This window comes from Diabrotica virgifera, chromosome 6 (assembly GCF_917563875.1).
Source record: "Diabrotica virgifera virgifera chromosome 6, PGI_DIABVI_V3a".
Taxonomy (NCBI): Eukaryota; Metazoa; Arthropoda; class Insecta; order Coleoptera; family Chrysomelidae; genus Diabrotica; species Diabrotica virgifera.
Window position 1 is genome coordinate 224,499,550 of NC_065448.1, and position 23,221 is coordinate 224,522,770.

The window sequence follows — 23,221 nt, forward strand, 5'->3', positions numbered from 1 at the left end:
ACGAGAATATTCCTTAAAGTATATGCAAAGAACATGAAATTTAGAATGTTTTTTATGGTACATGCTACGCTTGTACTACGCATATACTAAAAAGAATATACTCCGACGAATGTTGGTAGTATATGCTTTGAACATGATGCGAACATCATTGTTATGTGGGTAGTTTCGTCTATTCAGTCTGCTGTTGTATCAGTGTGATGAAATGATGAAACCAGTGATACATTTCTATTCTTGGTACATGCGATGGCACCATAATATGTGCATGCGCATAAATGAACAACGGTGGTCTATCAGGAGAATTTTTTTTTGAAAAAAATAAAACGACATTTTTGGTAAAATGAGAACAAAAGACGAAGAGCAGATAACCTGTGCAGGCAGAAAAAGAGAAAGTACGAAAACCAACGGATACTAAACATAGAGAGGGAGTTTAAGGAAAACGAAACACGTAGTGCATACCAACTTATTAAACATTTTAGACAGGGATATAAACCGAAGACTAGCCTCTGCAAAAATAAGAAGGGTGAAATCATTAGCGATATGGACAAAATTAAGATAACCTGGATGACATATTTTAAGGAAGTATTAAACAAAGGGGCACAATCACCATTACAACAATAGAGGCAGCAGCAGGCACGGCAGGAGATACAACAACAAGAGCTGGGAGAAGATGGAGAAGAAAATGAATTAACTAGACCCCCAACGCTAGAGGAGGTCCAAACGGCAATCCATATACAAAAAAAGCCATAAAGCACCGGGAATAGATAAAATACCGGCAGAACTACTCAAGCAAGGAGGAATGAATTTGACACAACAGATGTACCAGCTAATACGAGAGATATGGATAGAAGAAGAAATCCCCCAACAATGGAAGAAAAGTATAATCTGCCCTATTCATAAAAAAGGAGACAAACTGTTGTGTCAGAATTATAGAGGCATCTCTTTACTTTGTTCGGGATACAAAATATTCACAAACATCCTTAATCGAAGTCTTCAACCTCTCACGGAAAAAATCATCGGGGAATATCAAGCAGGGTTTAGGCAAAATAGATCTACCATTGACCAACTATTTACAGTTAAACAAATACTAGCCAAAGCATGGGAAGATATGACATTGACGTTTACAATCTCTTTGTAGATTTTTAACAAGCCTATGATTCAATAGATAGAACAATTCTACCCCCCCCCTTTTTAATCTTTTTCATTTTACTCAATTTTTGAGTATTTAGAAACTGTCTTTCGGTCCTTTTCCTAGACGAAGAGAAGGTAAATGCGTGGCCTAAGTGTCCTCTATTTGCTTTCTCCTATTTTTCGTCGTCTCTACGTGATTATATATTGTAAAATCCGGAGATATGGGATGCAGCCAGAAAGTAGTTTATTAACGAAAAGTCTTAGATTTAAAATATTGTTTATTATATTTTTATTTCAATTATTCTAATTGTTTAAAAAGTAGTAAACTTTGTATCTGGGGCTTTTCGTTGTTTTCCTCGTAATACGAGAGATGTCGCTTATTTGCGTCTCAAAAGGTGGGTTCATTGCATCGCGATGGTTTGCCTTAAAAGAGGCAGAATGTTTATATTCCCTTCAGAGTTGTGACTGCATAAACTTCACTGATGATGCATAAGGATGCTGAAATAGTTGCTATATGGAGATGGTAGTCCAACTCTGAATCGAATATAAACAAAACCTGCCTTGAACCCTTTTTAATATTTTTCATTTTACTCAGTTTTTGAATATTTAGAAACTGTCTTTCGGTCCTTTTCCTAGACGAAGAGAAGGTAAATGCGTGGCCTAAGTGTCCTCTATTTGCTTTCTCCTATTTTTCGTCGTCTCTACGTGATTATATATTGTAAAATCCGGAGATATGGGATGCAGCCAGAAAGCAGTTTATTAACGAAAAGTCTTAGATTTAAAATATTGTTTATTATATTTTTATTTCAATTATTCTAATTGTTTACAAAGTAGTAAACTTTGTATCTGGGGCTTTTCGTTGTTTTCCTCGTAATAAGAGAGATGTCGCTTATTTGCGTCTCAAAAGGTGGGTTCATTGCATCGCGATGGTTTGCCTTAAAAGAGGCAGAATGTTTATATTCTCTTCAGAGTTGTGACTGCATAAACTTCACTGATGATGCATAAGGATGCTGAAATAGTTGCTATATGGAGATGGTAGTCCAACTCTGAATCGAATATAAACAAAACCTGCCTTGAACCCTTTTTAATCTCTACCTAATATATTGGAAGAATTTGGCATACCATCAAAATTAACACGACTAGTGCAAATGACAATGACAGAAACAGAAGCACAGGTATGTATTCAAGGACAGATCACTGATGCGTTTACGATAACGCAAGGACTGAAACAAGGCGACGGACTGGCTCCAACGCTTTTTAATCTTGTTCTTGAATATGTAATTAGACGGTTGACGGTGAGCGGAAATAACATACTTACAAACAAATCTACCCAATTAGCAGCATACGCAGATGATATAAACATAATGAGCAGAACAATGAATGCAGCGGAAGAAACCTACGTTGAGTTGAAACAGAGTGCAGAAGCAGTATATAGGGCTAGCAATAAATACAAATAAAACAAAACTACTCATACAAACCAGATCAAATAGACCGGCGCAACAACACTTTATGGACGATATAGAACATGTGAATAGATTGACCTACCTAGGAATGGATCTGGTTGCAAGCAATGAAGAAGAACCGGAAATAAATAGAAGGCTTGTGCTGGCAAATAAAACCTATTTCGCGATGGGCCACATATTCAAATCGCGAGACGTACACCGGAAAACAAAACTCCGGGTATATAAAACAATAATCAGGCCCATAGTAAGTTATGGCTGCGAAACATGGGTGGTGACTGGTGACACAGAAATCTGCCAATGCATTAGATGTGTTTGAAAGGAAAATATTACGTAGGATACTGGGCCCAATAAGTGAAAATAACTGGCGAATTAGGTATAATAGAGAAATATACGAGCAATATAGCGAACCAACTCTAGCACAATACACTAAACTGCAGAGATTACGGTGGGCAGGGCACGTGGTCCGCATGCATGAGAATAGAATCCCCAGAAAATTGCTAAATGCAAGATTGCAGGAAAAAAGACCTGTTGGAAGACCTGAAAAGAGATGGGAAGACGAAGTCGATGAGGATGCCAGGAACTTATTCCTGGGAACGCGCTCATGGAAAAGAACAGCGGTAAATCGAAATGATTGGAGAAGCTTGTTGAAGGAGGCCAAGGCTCGATTTGGGCAGTAGTGCCATTGGATGGATGGAAATTTGAATTATGTACTCCTCTTGGTTTAAAGACAGACTATAGCAATCTGAAAATTAAAGGAATAACGCAGATAACACAAAAAATCTCTGATTTAACTTAATAGGGCTTTTCATCGATTATCATTTGTTTCGAGCTTCTGTCATATGTTGTATGATCTGTGTATAATATTAATATACACGGATTATATAACATATGCCAGAAGCTCGAAACAAATGACTGAATGAAAAGCCCTTTTCATTCATTTTTCCGACTGTAATTAACCTATATAATGACAGAAGTGTCAAAATTTCATAACAGTGGAGTAAACTTGCCTGAGGTTGGACCCAATTAATTACAAACAAGCATTACGGCGCGGTAAATTTGAATTACTCCTCTTGGTTTAAAAACAAAACTTAGTATTAGGACCGTGCAAGTTCGGCAAAGCGACCCCTATTTCTACGCTCTATACTAAAATTCGCACTTTTAATTATATTGGCCAATTATATTAGTCCTGGTTACTGGATAATTGTCAAGGCCATAGTCCAAAAAAATAATGAGAAAAAATAAGATTCAGGTTATGTTATGAAAACGTCAACAATTGTATGAAGTAAATAAAATTAGTTATTAAAATGCAGTACTGCAAGCAAAATAAAATTAACTAATTTACCTTTACGTAATAATTGCATATCATATCAATATTGTGGAGCAATATATAATTTTTCTGCTTCATTGACAGAAGGTATGAAATATACGTCAATTTGACAATTTCAATTGACTGATGAATTATTTATAAATATGAATTATTTAAGATAGTTGCATATCTTAAATATGAATTATTTAAGATAGTTGCAATATTTCTCCGCGACTCGCGCAGGGTCGTTTCTCGTTTCCCCTTCCAAGTACTTGCACACCGCCATAGCCACCTTTACTTTACAAGCCATGAAGTTGAAACTTGGCAACATCTAAGCGTAGACCGGTTAATTCTCACAGTTCTCATTTATTTTTAAATGTTTTTAAATAATATTCACTGTATTTACAGAAAAACTCAAACATTTTACAATATTTCGTGCTCCAAATTATAAAGAATATTAAAAGGTATGTATTAAGATGATTTTAGTTCAATATAATATATTTTTATATAATATATTTTATAGTATAATATATTTTTATATAAACTTACGTGCATATAGAAATGCGTCCACTTAAATTTTTGTCATTTTTGATGTCTTATATTTACTAAACCTGTTGGCCGATTCAAGTGATTTTTTTAATATGTTATAGCCTGATTCTTTAACAATAGGGCTTTTCATCGATTGTCATTTGTTTCGAGCTTCTGTCATATGTCACATAATATTAATATATCTACGTCATACGTCTTTGGTTTGTATTATTGTATATACCAATAACGTATGTCGTAAATATATTAATATTATGTGACACATGACAGAAGCTCGAAACAAATGACTGTGAATGAAAAGCCCTATACCGCTGTAATAATATTGTTGCTAAGCAGTTAATTTTTTATTGTATAACGGGCATTTATAAAATAGTGAAATTAAAACTCAACTATAGCCTCAGGTTTTCTTAACATTCTGTTTTTTATTCATTCGCTTATGTTGGATAATAAAAAAAAGTTAGCTACTTTAACAACTAGATAATATGTCTTTTATCAATACAGGGTGTTTCTAAATAAGTGCGACAAACTTTCAAGGGAAAGTAACAAAATGCAAAATTTTGACCCCTGTCAAAATTTTCAATGTATTTTAAATGTAATCATTTTTTTCGAATCTTGAAAAATCTAATAAGTATTTTTGAAAAATTTAAACGCAGAATGAAAGATTACTTTATCACCGAGGGCCGAAAGTCCCTTAGAATGAATATTCCATAGGGTGATGCGAACTTTGAGAAAAAAAAGACAGTTTAATTCGTACACCCGGTATATATATACAATGAAAATTTACTTATTTAGCAACAATATTATTACAGGGGTATTGTTAAAGAATCAGGCATAACATAGGTATAACATATTAAAAAATCAATTTAAATCGGCCAACAGGTTCGGGAAATACGAGACATCAAAAATGACCAAATTTTTGAGTGGGCTGATTTCTATGCACGCAAGTTTATATAAATTTCTTTAAGTTTGGTATTTTACATACGGCATACCTACTTATAATTTTTGTTTTTGTAGATGCCAAGCCGTTGCTGTGTGCCAGAGTGCAAAAGCAATTACGATAGCAGTCTTAAAAAGAATGAACAACCAGAAAGCACTTTTTTATTTCCAAAGGATCCAAAGCTGCGAGAACTTTGGTTACAATGTATCCACAGGAAAAATTTTGTTACTGGAACATCAGCGTAGTATGTGCCAAACATTTTTATTCTGATGACATCGAGAGAGTTAGAGAATGGGTAGATAAGGAAGGCAACAAACATGTAGAGAAATTAACGAATCCTAAGTTAAAACCTTCTGCAGTTCCTCGCATTTTTCCAATTCAGGATGTTTCTAAATAAGTGCGAAAAACTTTAAAGGGAAAGGAACAAAATGCAAAATTTTGACGCCTGTCAAAATTTTCAGTGTATTTTAAATGCAATCATTTTTTTCGAATTCTGAGAAAACTAATAAGTATTTTTGAAAAATTGAAACGCTGAATGAAAGATTACTTTATTACCGAGGGCCGAAAGTCCCTTAGAATGAATGAAAGGTTGTTTTTGAATGACATATTTGAAACTAAAAATCACACTAAATTTTCTTAATTTTTCGCCCCTGTAACTTATTAAAATAAACATAGAAGTTTTCAGGGACTTTCGGCCCTCGGTCCTAACGTAATCTTTCATTCTGCGTTTAAATTTTTGAAAAATACTCATTAGTTTTCTTAGGATTCGAAAAAAATTAATCCCATGTATATTCTTGTTATTGGTTTTTTTTTGTATAATAAACGTTACTTACAAGGAAGTACTTTTAATTTTATTTTGTACAAACTTCTAATTAATAATAACGAGCGATCCAAAATTATTGGGATCAAAGCTAGCCGTGCAAAAAATTACGTATGTCCTCTTTGAATCTGAATTTATATCATTAGGGAATCCATCGACCTGTCAAAGTTAAATCACGTGATCTTTGGTTGGCACACAAAACCGTTCTTAACCTAAACTCAATGTAATTTTTGATTTTTCGTATTTGTTTTTCGTCGTGATTTTTTAGCTAATTTAGTATTAAAAGACATTCATTAGATTAATTAGTTTATAAACTTTACGTTTTTGGTGATCTTGAGTGCTGACAACATGCCTGTGACTTGTATAGTAGTGAACTGTGGAAGTCCAACTGATCAGAATAATGTTAATTTTAATTTGTTTTTTGTCGTGATTTTGAGCTTAATATAGTATTTAAAGACATTCATTGGATTAATTATTTTATAAACTTTACGTTTTTGGTGATTTTGAGTGCTGACAACATGCCTGTGACTTGTATAGTAGTGAACTGTGGAAGTCCAACTGATCAGAATAATGTTAATTTTAATTTGTTTTTTATCGTGATTTTGAGCTTAATATAGTATTTAAAGACATTCATTAGATTGATTATTTTATAAACTTTTCGTTTTTGGTGATTTTAAGTGCTGAAAATGGCTAATTGGCTATGTCAAAGCCATTAATAAAAAAAAAGTGCTGAAAACATGCCTGTAACTTGTATAGTAGTGAACTGTGAAAGTCGAGCTGATCGGATAATGTTAATTTTTTTCGTGTTCCCTCTATAGGGCTTTTCATTCACAGTCATTTGTTTTGAGCTTCTGTCATATGTCCTATAATCCGTGTATAGTAATATTATACACGAATTATACAACATCTAACGGAAGCTCGAAACAAATGACAATCAATGAAAAGCCCTATTAGAAACTCATTTATGTTTCCTCGCCTAACTAAATTATCAAAAAACAGGACGCACTCATGCTAGGAATTATGGTTTTTATTAATATTATTACAATTATTTATATGTGACACTAACGTAACTAGTGACATTAATTTTAGGCCAATGTGACAAACTTTATTAATACTAAATTTTAACATTTATCCCCTATTTTGTTAAAACAATATTATTTTGTTTTTCATTCTATTCAAAATAAATGCAGTTTTGACAGGGAATTTGTTTTGTTATTTATTTATTCCATATAGACCTGGATCCCGCGTAACAAAAAAAAGTTGATTAATAGCAAGCTGAAAATTTATTAATAGCTTAACAGTGTCTAGTCCGACAAACTTTGATGTATGGGAACACTAGAAGTTTTAACTGTAGAACAGGTTAAAAATTTGGAACGTCAAACTACGAAAATGTTTATGTAATTTGTCAGATAAAACTTCCAATTGATTTGCTACCAATTCATTAAACTCTCATGCAAAAACCAGACTGGTGAAAAAATCACCAACTGGGCATTTTAATGAGTAGAACACGAAGACCATGTCATACTACAGGAATCATGTTGGTTAGCAATAGCAGTCTGATTTTTGCATGAGAATTTAATGAAAGGGTAACAGATCAATTGGATGTTCTGTCCGACAAAATTTATGGGATGTTTTCGTAATCTGATGTTCCAAATCTGAGTTTCCAAACTGTTTCACAATTAAAACTACCCCTGTTCCAGTGTCACAATACATCAAAGTTTGTCCAACTGGACACCGTTAAACTATTAACAAATTTTCAGCTTGCTATTAATCAATTTTTTTGGTACACAGGATCCAGACCTAATAGGTTTGTTTGTAGTACGACACAAACGATTAGCAACTGCTGCCAACCATCAGATGCATGAGCAGTTAACAGTTAGCGTTGTGCAGTTAATAGTTAGCATTCATAGACTACGAATGCGCATGTGTCTGATGGTCGGCAAGAGTTGCTGATCGTTCTACGAACAAACCTATCAGTAAGCACAATTTGTGATATCCATGGGTAGTTACTAACAGAAAGAGGCAGAATTCGATTTTTAAAACATTTATTTTAGAGTCAAAACATAGTCGTACCTTAAACGATAAATGTATATTATCATTACAAGTTGATACTAATTACAAAAATAAATACACATCTAAAAGACCAATACATAATTACTCATGATGAAGAAGTACATTATAATTAAAAATGAATAACCATTTTCATATCGCTGCAACACAATGCCAAAGACTTCTTATATTTCAGTTCGTTTAGTGAGCGCAACAAGCACTCTGACCGAACAGTTTCAAAACTCATTAGTTTTTCATCAGAGAATGCATATGTTGCTATCTCCAAACCATGTAGCTGTAACATATGTACATGCATTGGGTTCTTCTTCGTCTGTCTTGCTCTGGGCATACTCAGCTAAAAATAGGATTGCTGCAATATGGCTGCAGACTTCACTATTACCGGCCATACGCATACAATGTGCATTTGCTATGTCATCAGAACTGGCTATCACCCCACCCAAGCATTTAGTCGTTTAGCATTAGCTTTTTGGAAATGCTTCACCTAAAAAAAATATTTTATTTTTTTTGGAAATTCTTCAACTACCTAAATTTATTTTTATTAGAGTATTTGCGTTCTTTACAATGATTGAGAATACTTTATTTAAAATCAGACATTCATATAATATAATTTTAGAACAATCATGACAATTCAAATAGATGGCAGTAATAAATCATTTTCAGAGAATTATGGAGTTCGCAGTTTACAGATTAGGACGACAATATGTCTGGTTTCATACAGATATATAAACGTAAATAAATCTAATATTTAGAACCAATTTATCCAAAAGACACTAATACTGTTATCCATATATTTCTTAATGGTGAATAAATAAAATAAAGGCATACCTTTCCAACAATAATATGGAAATCAGGAAATCATTAACAATTTTTACTCCATTCAAAACAAATCCAGCTGTAAAATATTTATGTGCCTGAAGGCTTTTGTATGCTTTCATCTGCTGCTTAGAGTAGCAACTGTGAGACCCCACCAGATCTGTATAAATACATATCTATAATAGTAACTTGATGGACTGCACTTTACTGTAAAATCCAATTCTGACTGAATTCCGTATGGATCTAAATCCCCAATTATTTTCAGCTTCAATAAATATCTAAAAGAATAAAAGAAATAATGTTATTGCTTGCAAAATTCATCATTATTGATAAATATCGGGGCAAAATGAACAGTAAATAAACATTGTTTCGCCTACCTTTCTCGCAACATCTGGAGTTTCCAATAATAATTTCCTTAAATAATCAGTTCGCATTGTGGTAAAGTTTATAAAGTTCACAAAAACAGGAAACGAAATCCAAATGAATCCAAAATACGACGATAAACAATGAAAAATCATTGAAAAATAGATACAAACATAACCTCTTCTTTAGTTTGTGTGCCAACCAGAGGTCACGTGGTTTGGATTGCCTAATTGGTTTATCAATTAATTTTGATTAACATTATAAAACATAAAAAATCAGTCAAAACCTTTAACACAGAACTTTAATCAAAAATAAAAAGAATTAACAAAATTATAAGTAAGAATAATAAATAAAATCAAACAACCAACATCTCTACATAACCTAACTTTTCTTGAAGTTTACGTACACTGCAAAGTTGACGTAAGCTGGTAAATATATACTTGCGTCTAGAGAAAACCAAATACTTTGCTTCGGAGCTTCTAGACAATTGACAGTTCTCTGGATTTGGCGGGAAATTTTAAAAGTATATATATTGTACCTATACATACTACTTATACGAAAAACCTCACTTCGCTTGGTAGATTATCTATATAAATGTAAATGAAATTCAAAATATACTTATTAACCTAATTATATAGTACATATTAGCAACATTTTAAATAAAAAACTTTGTCATGTAGGTACCTTATAATGTACTTAAGGATATGTTAAGTTCGGTACCTCTTGGGGACTTAATAATTTTACCAGTATTTTGAAAATTTCTCTATAAAATAATTAACCATAGGAAAGTTATAAATTACAGTCAAATAATTAACCATATTATAAAAGTTATATTATTACCACATCAAAAACAGTGGGTACCTACTACCAAAGAAAAACATAAATATTTCACATAATAAAAATATTCTTAAACAAAAATGATTGTTTTCAATTAATAAGAAAAACCTTCAAGGAAAATTTAGGGTTTAAACAAACCATCTATCAGAGAAATTCAAAATACGGGTGTAAAATTTCTAAGTCCCCAATAATTCTAACTGTCAATTGTCTAGAAGCTCCGAAGCCAAAGTATTTGGTTTTCGCTAACCGCAAGTGTAAATATATCTGAATTAAGAATGGACATGCACTGTATATGTATAGCTATCTCTGTCGTTCAGAGCCACCTATGGTGACAATAATTTTGGATCACACGTTATTTTCTTGTTCGACTCAAAAAATACTATAAATTTTACCAGAATTTCTACTTTAAAATTGTGTTTTCAAAAGCGGTAGTCCGAAAGTCGGACTACGCACGTCATCAATTGCGATGTTGCCTTTTTCTCTTCATGGCTTGTAAAGTAAAGGTGGCTATGGGTGCATTCAGCAGACGCAATCGCTAACTAATCGATTAGTGATTTTCTGCTGAATGCCACATAAATTGTGGCATGCAGCATGTAAATCACAAATCGATTAGTTAGCGATTGCATCTGCTGAATGCACCCACTGACACCGCGAATAGCCTTTAGCTAAACATTTTATTTCCTAAATAAAATGTGGCAACGCTGCTCACACTCAACCAGGCTTTCCAACTTAATTTACCTTAGCTTAAAAATTCCCACTTTTGACGTTTGGCTTGAGTGCTTGTGCAAGGTTGCCAGGTCTGGTGAAAATTCACCAGATTTGGTGATTTTCTAACCCATTTGGTGATATGGTGAAAACTTTTTTAAAAAACTTAATATCTGGTGATTTTTTGACCTTATCTATATTATATTTTTTTATTTAAAAAGTACGATTATATGTTTTTTATTCGTTATTAAGAATTGCCTAATATTCATATAATACAAAAAGTCTAATTTTGTAATATAAAATGATCCGCCTCTGTGGTGCTCAACTGGGGATCCACCGAAATTTACGCTACTCTTACAAGTGTTCATGCACTTCAAATAATTTATGTCTTGGTTTTATAAACAAACCAGTTCAGTTAATATCAACATATCAATTTTCAGTTTATCAGTTTTATCTTTCTTGTGTCAGCCTGTCAGCTGTAGAGTTTTAAGTGATTACTGTTCTTCATATTTTGTAGTTTTGTCACGTTTTGTGTTGGTTTGGTCATCTAAACTAAAATCTCAAAGGTTCTTAGGAACTATTTTTTCAATTTTAATTTGTATTAAAAATTTATTAGCATGAGCAAAATCCCTAATAACACAAAACATTCCATGAATGTTCCTAGAATGTACACACAGGACATTGAAAACATTCCTGGAATGTCCCCAAATGCACACGAATGTCCCTGGAAAGTACCAGGAAAGTGCTGTGTCAGCATTTTAAATATTCTTAGAATGTTCTGTTGGAACATTCCATGAATGTCTACGAATGTTCTTTGGACATTCACAGTCTATTTTTTAGACTGAATGTCTTGTTGGAACATTCCATGAATGTTCTTTGGACATTCACAGTATATTTTTAGTCTGAATGTCTTGTTAGAACATTCCATGAATGTCTACGAACGTTCTTTGAACATTCACAGTATATTTTTTAGACATTCACTGAAATATATCGTCAGTAATGTGACAATACCTCCTATATGTTTTTTCATGAGGTTTGCAGGAGACGAAAAACATTTTTTAAGGTCACTTTCTGGTTTCGTATGTATTCTGACTTTTTTTGTAGTAAATAGATAGTTGAATTTACTGCAAAACAAGTCAAAAAATATATGAAAACAGGAGGTGGCCGAAACAAGTTTTTAGTCTATCTTACAAATCTCTTGAAAAAAACAGATAGGAGGTACTGTCACATCACTGACGATATATGGCCATACCAAATAATACATCCTTGATAAATATAAACATTTTTATTGCAAAAAATCTTTACATACATTTTTTAATGTAATTTGCTGACATTCCTAAATATTATAAAAAAATGTGTCACATTTGCTTTGTAAACCTTTCTTTTGCTTTTCGTAGCCACATATTCCGTTTCCTTTCTGGTTTTTTGTAGACCACTTCTCTCAGCTGATTCTAAAAGAAAATAAAATAAAAGGTAATTTTTCTATCCTTTACAATTAACAATCAGAAGAAATATTATTTACAGGTAATAATATGCATAAATAATAATAATAAAAAAATAAATATTAAATAATATTTAAATAAATAATAAATAATATTTAATAAATAAAATAATAATAATGAACATTTTGTATTTTGACAACGACATCCGATGTGGAAGTACAAACCTTAATAAAATTATTTTTTCAAGTAAATTGTGGCTTATTTCCCCATTAGAATAATTAATTACAAAAAAGCCACAAAGAAATAGATTTTTCACAAACAAATAAGTATTTAGTATTCATTATATTTATTGTTTTTATTATTTACTTTAATGTCCTACTGGTACATTATTTGACAAATAATGACATTTCGAAGTCTGTTAAGTACGATATAACGCCCTTGGGCATTAAATTTAAATAACGACTTAGATACTGTCAAGTTGACAAATATCAACCTAAGTAAAACTATGGTTACCACAATTACGTTACTACTGTTACTGGTAAATGTACTTATTTAAAAACTAATCAATTCAAAATTCATTCAAATTTTTCGCATATAAAGAATAATTTAGTCGGGCATTAAACGTTGAAGGCACCACAGGTATTATAATAATAACGCTTTCGGTCAACGTATATCCCTATAATACCCTTGGTACCTTAATAACTGTAACATAAGATTATACCTTAATTCTTGTTTTCGATTTCTGATGTTTTTATTTATTTACATTGAATATTAATCTGTTTTGTTGTATAATCTACTTCGCAATAATTATGTGACATATTTGACTTAAAATGAATTCAAAAATTTTTTGTAGTTGGGCAACAATGTCAACTTAGATCTCCGATGTAGATAATGAATTACAACAGTATCTATATTGTACGGACTGTATTATTAATTAGGTTATGCATATACCTGTGTGACATAAGCTATTGGAACAGCACAGTCTCTCAAACGAACAGATGAAAGTGAAGTTCTGTCAATATCTTTTTCTAAAAAGTGTTTTGAACATACTCCTCTATTAACAAATCTGATCTATACTTCATGTCTTCTTCGCAGGATCTTCTGGAAAGCTAAAAATACAAAATATATGCATTACTAAGCATTAACAAATTTTAGTTTTAAATAAAAAATATGATTAATGAACTCACAAAATTATTATAAAACAGCTTAGAAATTGTTTATTAGTATAGTCGGTTCCCCAAACTCAGACACAACTGGCTAGTGATTTTAGTAGGTAATTTTTTTTGTTTTTGGCCAATTTTGCCAAAATTACAGTAATTAGTACTGAGACTGAGTTTAGCAAATCGACTATAATATTCTGTGTATTCATTAGTTGGTACTGCATATTATAGTGTGTGGTCTACCATCCTATTTATAAACGCATACACTAGCAAAAACGCAAAAAGAATTATTTTAGTTTTACAAATCCTTTTGTTATTACCTATCTCTATTTACTATTTTAGTTAGGAATAAGCGAAGTTTGTGGCTTATTCACAATTATTATTAAAATAATAAATGGATATGACCAATTATTAACTTATAAAATAAAATAATAATTCTTCTGATTTATGCCTTTTATTCACTTTGTTATATCTACGTTACTTAAAAGATTTTTTATGAATAGTATTATTAGGGTATTAATAGTATTAATTTATTTTCTGAAATACAGGGCATGCTTTCGTTTACATATTTGCATACTAACCTTTTAATAGGGCTTTTCATTCACAGTCATTTGTTTTGAGCTTCTGTCATAATTGAAACGTTATTCCTGCAGATTTTTTTATCTACATTTGTTTCTGCTACTCCAACTGCGTTAAAAACAGGACACCATTTTATGCACTATGTTAATAATACTATTAAAGCTATTATAAAAGTATCCGAATTAAAAAAATATTCTTAAAAAGCACAAATAATACAAACAACTAAAAACAATCCACGGCAAGGCAAGGTCGCCAAGATGAAGATGCCAAGATGGCCGAAGCGAGGTCGTTGGTTGGTCGTTTTTAGTCACGTGATGCCCTCTCAAGCGCCATGCACAAAAATATATGCACGGCGAATTTGAAAATGAACGCAAAAGAAATAAATATAAATGCCTCTTGGGTTTTGCATAAGTTATAAGTATTTTTTTTATTAACAAAATCGCATTCCAAATTGAATATTCGCGAACAATAATTTTTATTACATTTGTATGTTTATAATCTTGGGAAACTCTTTAAATTTGACATATTATTGCACTGTAGGCCTAAAATGTCACTTAGTTTGTCTGGTATGTTATAAGTAATGTTGTATCTCTTACACGTATGTATTATTTCGCAACTTAAAATATAGGAACATTGGTAGTATGTTCACAGAATGTCTTATGGTAACATTCCAGGAATAATTTAAACAGATGTTCACCGAATGTTCCCTAAATGTCCAGGACATTCAAATATTGATAGAACTTTGGTAGTACATTCCTGGAATGTTGTGTGTTGTTAGGGATTACTAGGTTTCCAACAAAACAATTTTGTATAACACCCCGCTCGACGAGGGTCGTCTGTCAGGCCAAGTTTAAGACATAAAACGTTAAGTTTTAAATAATCTACATTATCGGGATTATCAGTACCTTTTATAAAAATGAACACCTACATTTTACATTATATTTTACAAAAAAAAAATCGTTTCATTTGTATTTTAATTATTGTTTTATTAGGTTTGTTCCAACCCTTCACATTACCGTTCTCGAATGGTTACGGGTATGCGCATGCGCAAAATTCTGCGCAGCAACACATTTTTCGTTACTGAAAATTCCGCATACTCATAACAATCTGGTGATTTTGAGCAAAATCTGGCAACTTTTTAAGCAATTGTCTGGTGATTTTTAGTTTTTTGACCTGGCAACTATGTGCTTGTGCTTGAAGATTGGGGAAGGCTTGGGGCCGAGGGCCGAGGCATAGAGATTGAATAATAATATATTTGTTGATTTGTTATTTGTTGTACTTATTTTAATTTTTTAATTACAAATACAAATAAATTCGGACAACATCAAGTTTAGGGCAACCAAACATAACCAATTTGTAGTTGACATTTGAGGTAATCTAAAAACACTGACAGTGTTGCCATGTTGTAAAATATTTCTTACTGTAACATCTAAAATTCAAAATTGAATAGAACACAATATATAATTTAAAAATCGAAAACAAATGTAAAGTGCACTTTACATCAACAATAAATTGACAAAGTTATTCAAGGTCAAATTTGACTTATACAAAACACCCAATTTTGCCGTGAATAAAAAGAAAATAAAGAAATTTGACAAAATAAAACATATCCAATTGTTCTATTTCATCAAATTCCTTTATTCTCTTTTACAAACCATACATTTTGTACACGTTAAATTTGGCCTTGAATAACTTTGTCAATTTCTTGTTCAATTTATTGTTGATGTAAAGTGGACATTAGATATAAATCAGAAAATATATTAAAAGCATTAAAATTATATAAAAATCAATAGTGGCAATAGTTAATAGAAACACTAAACAATGTGAAGATTTCTAAACTGTAACTAATAAAATATCTAAAATACTAAATAGTAATAAAAAGAAACTAACTTAAACCGTAGACTGTAAACTCTAACTAATAAAATATCTAAAATACTAAATAGTAATAAAAAGAAACTAACTTAAATGAATTAACTAACCTATGAAATAAACATCTAAATTATAAAAAAAAAACATTTTAAACAAGGTCTAAATTCATATGTCTAAATTATAAACAGATATGGCAACACTGTTCACAAAATTCATGCTGTTGCATGGCCGTTGCCCTAAACTTTATGTTGTCCATAAATTCCTTTATTTTATTATGGAAGTTAAAAGTGAAATTAAGAATGAGTTTACTGAATATGACCAAACATCAGAAGGTCATCTATGGACATCAGTAGATCTCCGAAACTTAAAAAATGAACCAAAGGAAGATTACCCAGGTGAGATGAGAAGTAAATCATTTACTTAATAATTTATGATCATAGGCACTTTTTCAACTATCATTCAATTTATTTATTAGCTATGGAAGTTAAAGTTAAAAAGGATGAGTTTGGAGAATATGACCAAAAAGATCTAGAGAATCTATCCACATCAATAGATCTTCAAGACCTAAAGGATGAACCAGAACCAGAGGAAAATCAACCAGGTGAGGCATCCAAAGAAATAATAAACATTCTGTAAATTAAGTTAATACCGCGAGAGACATTTTTGGGTAGATATTTGAGGCAATCTGAAAATTTTTCAGTAGCTATTCGATGATACCCTAATAAGGGCAGGTTCATAACGGAGACCATCCCATTGTATCCTTGCGTAGAGCATAGTATCATAATCATACTCTTCATGTTAGTAATAACACGCATTTAAAGTAATGTAATTATTTTACCTGGGGATCAATACTATGGTACAAGCAATACTATGGAGCAAGGGTTGGTGTCCCGTTGTGAGCGCCCAATAATACAAAAATGCCAGTCTGGCTGGAGGGTGGCAGTCATTTTCCCCAATAATGTTAAAAAAGGTAAACGTTGTTATTACAAAAAATATCTGAGGTGACTTTAAAGTAAATTTAAATATTCAAATATAAAGAAAATATGCGAAACATGGGTGCTCAAAAAGTCAGAAACAGACCTTTTAGAAAGATGGGAGAGAAAAATGAAAAGAGCAATATATGGAGGTGTGAAAATAGAAGGTCAGTGGAGAAGAAGAACCAATAAAGAATCGGAAGAACTATATCAAGAGCCAACGATCAAAGCACAGAGAATACGATATTTGGGGCACATCGAGAGAATGGGAAGTAAACAAATGCCAAAAATGGTACTCTCACGAAGACCAATACTGAAGAGGAGGAAAGGCAGGCCCAGGAAAAGATGGAAGGACAGTGTGTACGAAGACTTGAAGAAAAGTAACATTGAGAGATGGAAAGAACTAGCATTGGACAGAAGGAGATGGAGGGAGGTGGTGAAGGAGTGTATAAAAAGACTGAAGTGTAATTAAATAAAATTTATAAGTTATGTAAGTTATATTAAGTCATTTATTATTTATGTAATCAGAAATAAACATTTTAGCCCTAGGCATACAAGGCTTGTTGCGCTTAATAAATAAATAAATTTGAACTTCAGGGGGTTGTATCTGAATCTATACAAACTATTAACCAGTATAACATATACAACTATACATGTATAGCTATGTACTTTCTTTCCAGACAGGAGGTAAATTGCTATTTTGACGGGGTATTTTTTAATATTAAAGATAAATATTCCGAAAAAGACAAGGTTTTTTTTGAGATTTTCTACCTGCAAGGCATTCAAAAAAATTACGGGTGTATATAAATGAAAAGTGCTATAAGTAAGCTGCAGTGTGAGAAAGAATATATATCGATAGCTGATTGCGTCCTAGATCACAGCAATTCCATTCGCTCCAGCAATACCACGTGATCTGATGATACACATGTTGTTATGTCAAAATGTTGGAGTAATTATTATATATTTTAGATTTATCAGATATCTTTTTATTAATATTAATGTAATAATCTAATTTATAATAATCAAATTTTGTAAATATGAATAGTAAAACATAAAAGCGACTCGAAACCTAAAAGATTTCTTAAGTTGGAAACAAATTCTGATCTTTACCTGTACCCCATCCTTCTATAAGTAATGTTCCCTACTATCTTTTTGCAAAACTTTTCATAAAATTTATTTTTCTGATACAATGGAACCTCGGTTATCCGTCTCTCCATTAACCGTCACCTCTGTTAACCGTCAGGGTCTGTACATAAGTTGTATTGACTACATAAGCAAAAATTGGGTCATTCATTCATTTTGTTTGAGCACTGCGATAAGCCAAACGAAATTCGCTGAAATGTACAGTGCAGTAACAATGAAGTTATGGCTGAATCAACTGTTTTGTTTTCGTTTGCTAAAGATGACATAAATGAATCGTTAATTTGTGACAGGGATGCAAACGGCTATCGATTGCTGACAGATGATGATATCATTGAAATGGCAAAAGAGGCGGACGAAACAGATTCAGATGCTGACACAGACTCGGAATTTGATGGTGGCAATGTCGATGATGTTATTGCAATTGACAAAGATTTGCATAAAGAAGCTATCCACAGCTAACCATCGAGTGGTATTCTTGACAAGAAGAAGCCAATAAAGTAGATTGCATGATCTTACGAGGATTAAGAAAAGTGTGAAGCATCAGTAAAACAAACAAATATTTCAGAATATTTTAAACCAAATTGATTCGATTGTACAAACAAAAATTCCTCTTATCTTATAAAACAAACCATATATGTAAATAAAATTTGAGAGTTGTACTATCAGTTTTCAATTTTTTTAATGTTCTGTTAACCGTCTTTTCGATTATCCATCATACACTTGGTATGGTGCCCTGACGGATTATCGAGGTTCCACTGTATATGTTACTCGGCCCTCATATACAAAAAGTATCTGGTTATAAAGATCTTGGTGTTATATTTTAGTGTGATTTATCTTTGGGTGAGCATGTAGAATATACAGTCGAAGCCGCTTATTAGAATACCGGTTATAGGAATTTCTCGGTTTAAGGAATAGAAATTTGACGTCCCGAAACGTTTATACTTGTCAAGAGGGCTATTCCAATAAGCGGGTCCGACTGTATCTCTGCTAAAGCACTGAAGTAGCTTGGATTTGTTAAAAGACGCTCATCAGATTTTAATCACTTACAGACATTGAAGTTGCTGTTTAATTCTCTGGTTAGGTCATATCTAGACTACTATTCGGTTGTTTGGTCACCTTACACTTTGGTTCATACTAAAATATTTAAGAGAGTTTTCAGAGAGAAACAAGAATTTTATTTTCTAGGGCCAGTTTTCATTTATTTAATGACTAGCCAGTTTAGATATTTCATTTTTAGGTCAATTTGTTTCTACTTCTTAAGAATATGTTCTTTCCAATTGAGTTTTAAGTCAAGATATATTCCTAGGTATTTGGTACTTAGAGTAGCTAGAGGATTGAGGAAGTTGGATATCGTTAACACATTCACGGACACGCTTCATATGTAGACAAGTCTTTTTATGGAGTAAAGTGTCTTCGTATGAAGTCGTGTCCGTGAATGTTAAGTACAACTGAGGAACACTAGTCTCTTCTCAAGGTAAAAGTCACTTGGATTTCCACCATTTGCGTGTACGGGTAATATGACCGGTATGTGTGCCCATAGAGAATATAAAATTCTTACTTCTATGTGTATGTCAAACAATGCGCAATAATTACCTCTTAAAACCTACCAAATTAAAAAACCAAATAAATCATCAGTTTGTAAGAAAAATTTCAACATCCCTTATCTCGGAAACGAAGCATTTGCTGATATTTGGTTAGAATGCAAACTATTATTATTTTTTCATGCGGAATTACACCTTAAAGTTTGCCACACTTATTTAGAAACACCCTGTATTGACGAAAAGTATAACTACTAGTTGTTAAAACTTTTTCACTGCGGCTAGTTATAAAAGTAGTATGTTCTCTGGTACGGCTGTTTTATGTCTGTGCTGATCAATCCGGTTGCCGCAGTTAGTCGATGTAGTACTATGGCGTATAAATACGGTTCGCGCAGTGTATAAATTCAATGTATTCAGGACTGTATTTGCAATTTTGTAGAAGTAACTGTTAATCTGTTGCTATTATATTCTTGAAAATTAATAATTTGTGGATGTAATAGACCTTATACAACTGATTCAAAATTTTGTTTTTGAAGATTTTTCCCACTTTTATTAGGAGTGGCAAAACTGGATATAATATGTTCTGCAATGTTCGGCCCTCATTTGCAATCATTTTGATGCTAGATGCTACAGACACAAAATCTTGAAAATTCAACACAAAAATCTCAGATTATTTACTATTATTGTTGTATTTATCAAATTACCGATAATAACGCTCTTGTACTTTTTTCAAAGTCAATAATAGGTTTATCTGCAGTTGTAATTCGCACAATTGAATTTTTAAACTAGTTTTAAATAAGTTGATAAACACTATCCTGCATAAATACAGCGAAGGGAAATCATAAGATTTTACAAGTAAATCCTCCAGAGTGCGTGCCTGTATCTGTATAGCCCAATAAATGACCGTTTTGGAGCGTAATTTTCAGGGGCAACTCCGAATTGCCTATCAATTTGGATTTAGGTTCTACTTACACTCCACTTCAAAGTTGAATTTGTGCCGTTGGTTGCTTTTACTTGGGGGGTGACATTCACCCCTTCTCGGTGGATGGAAAACGCGTGTTTAAAATAAGCCCGGAAATGGATAAATTGACAGATTATAAGCAATTTTCGTTCTATAAAGTTTTTTACGTAAGTTCCTACTTTTTGAGTTATTCGCTATTGAAAATATTGATTTTTCGACAAAAAACTACGTTTTCAGACCGTTTTTCGCCAATAACTCAAAAAGTAAATATTTTATCGAAAAAAATATTCTTAGCAAAAGTGTAGCTTATAAAAAAAACGAAAAAAATGGTGTATCAGTAAAGCCTATAAATTGAGTAAAAGCAAAGTTGTAGCTCATGAAAAATACGTTCTTATTCGTCTAATTCCAAATCGAATAATTCAACGCGAAATGACCGAAAAATTAAGCACTTTTCGGGAAAATCTTATTTATATTTTTAAAGTATCTAAAAAAAGCTTTATACATGTTTTTTACAAAAATTTCTATTGTCAAAAACAAACGAGTTACACTGAAAAAAAAGTTGGCCCCTTTTTTTGGTAAAAAAAAATCGTGAAAACCTCCTTCTATTTAACACCCTAAATAAAATTAATCGTTATCGCTTTATCATTTATTTTAACTGTATGTGTATTGTTTATATGATCTGTAAGTTTGATTGGTTTAAAGTGCTTATTTTTAAAATACTTTGGTTTTATAGTAAAAAAAAATTTCTAAAAATTTTTGAAAAATTTCATTTTTTTAAAATAACTTAAAAAGTATTAGCGATAAGAAAAATCTTAAAGAGTACAAAAATGTAGGTTTTGCTATTATAAATAGGGGAAAGGCGGGCAAAACGGGGTAGCTGCCTAAAACGGGGTACCCCCTTTTTTTTCAATATCACTCGCTCGATATATACGACGTTAATGAAATTATATTATAGACGCCTGTTTACGCCTTCTGTCATATAGCAGATATAATTAACTGTTAGTCGATTGTTGTAAACAGTACATGTGCGTTTTTAGTTAACCAAGTTATAATATCGGCCGAAAAATAATCCATCGTTATTATTACTAAAACAATTTATTATTTAATATTATTACTTCCAATTAACAGTGAATGTGTTCTAGAGTATTCGTTTGTGATTACGTTAAAAAATAAAAACTTGTAATAATTTAAACAGGTCATAATCTCAAAATCTGCTCTTTGGGCAAAACGGGGTACCAATAGGTAGGGTAAAATGGGGTACCCTTTTTACCATACCTATTGGTAGTCTTTACCCTTTTTACCATACCAAGTAAGATAGCCGATGATCAAACCAAATCACAGACGAGTAAGAAATCGCAATTGAATAAAACTAAAAAAGTAGAGTCAGATTCAGAAGGCGAAGATAGTGACACTGACTGGTTCTGCGGAAACTTTTATTTAAGTTCCACAGAATGATGGATAAGCTGATCCAGTTGCCTTAAATGGGCTAAAAATTAATGTGCAGGTGTAGAAGATGAGGATGACGAAGCAGTACTTGTATGCGAATTTTGTCAATAACTTTTTCTTGGTTTTAATTTGGTACCCCATTTTACCCTATATGACGGGCATAATGGGGTACTTTACATTATTTTTTGTTTTTTTATATGATAAGAAAATCTTTTACTTTTTTTAACTTTAAGTTATATTAATCAATAGTTACTACTATAACAATGGTATTTGGCTTATTTCCAGACCTTAAAAGTTACAGATGTGTTTTAAATCCTAATTTAAACCTTAAGTACCCCATTTTGCCCGGGTTTCCCCTATGCTACTTTCATTTTGTTTTCCGTGAGACAAAAATTGGTTAAGATATGGCTGTTCAAAATTTGCATACACTCGTGAAATGTTAACCATTTCAAGCTTTTTCAACTACTAACCCTTTCAAAAATAAGCACTTTAAACCGGCGAGACTGACAGATCAAATAAAAGATAGATAAGTAAGTAAATTGTTTGTAAAGTGGTAGCGATTAATTTCATTGGGGGAGCTAAATACGGGGAGATTTTCATGATTTTTTACCAAAAAAAAAGAGGGACAACTTTATTTTGAGCGTAACTCGCGTATTTTCAATGCTAGAAACTTTTATGAACAATTAAAATAAAGCTTTCTATAAACACTTTAAAAAAGTTTAAAAGAGTTTTCTCGAAAAGTGCTTAATTTTTCGGTGATTTCACCTTGAAATATTCGATTTGGAATTAGACGAATAAGAATGTATTTTTCATGAGCTACAACTTTGTTTTTACTCGATTGATAGACTTTACTGATACACCATTTTTTTCGGGTTCCTATAAGCTACACTTTTACTAAGAATATTTTTTTCGATCAGATATTTACTTTTTGAGTTATTTGCAAAAAACCGTCTGAAAACGTAGTTTTTTTGTCGAAAACTAAACATTTTCAATCGCAAATAACTCGAAAAATACTGACTAACATAAAAAACTATATAGAACAAAAAATGCTTAAAATCAGTCAATTCATCCATTTCCGGTCGGATCTTGAACCTATGTTTTTTCACCCCCGAGAAGGGGCG

At 32.0% G+C, this 23,221-nt stretch overlaps 3 long non-coding RNA genes and 1 pseudogene across 3 annotated transcripts; 2 read left to right on the forward strand and 2 right to left on the reverse strand.

Moving 5' to 3' along the window:
* Window positions 1-23,221, forward strand: part of LOC126887261 (zinc finger protein 665-like) — an 80,785-nt pseudogene that overhangs the window by 44,115 nt on the left and 13,449 nt on the right.
* LOC126887277 (uncharacterized) lies at window positions 1,689-7,403 on the forward strand. The gene is made up of 2 exons (XR_007699003.1): window positions 1,689-4,361; window positions 5,458-7,403. It is a non-coding gene; the product is annotated as an uncharacterized LOC126887277 (long non-coding RNA).
* Window positions 8,229-9,878, reverse strand: LOC126887274 (uncharacterized). The gene is made up of 3 exons (XR_007698999.1): window positions 9,461-9,878; window positions 9,096-9,361; window positions 8,229-8,751 (listed from the first exon to the last, which is right to left on the reverse strand). It is a non-coding gene; the product is annotated as an uncharacterized LOC126887274 (long non-coding RNA).
* Window positions 12,259-14,696, reverse strand: LOC114334964 (uncharacterized). The gene is made up of 3 exons (XR_007699001.1): window positions 14,172-14,696; window positions 13,382-13,539; window positions 12,259-12,439 (listed from the first exon to the last, which is right to left on the reverse strand). It is a non-coding gene; the product is annotated as an uncharacterized LOC114334964 (long non-coding RNA).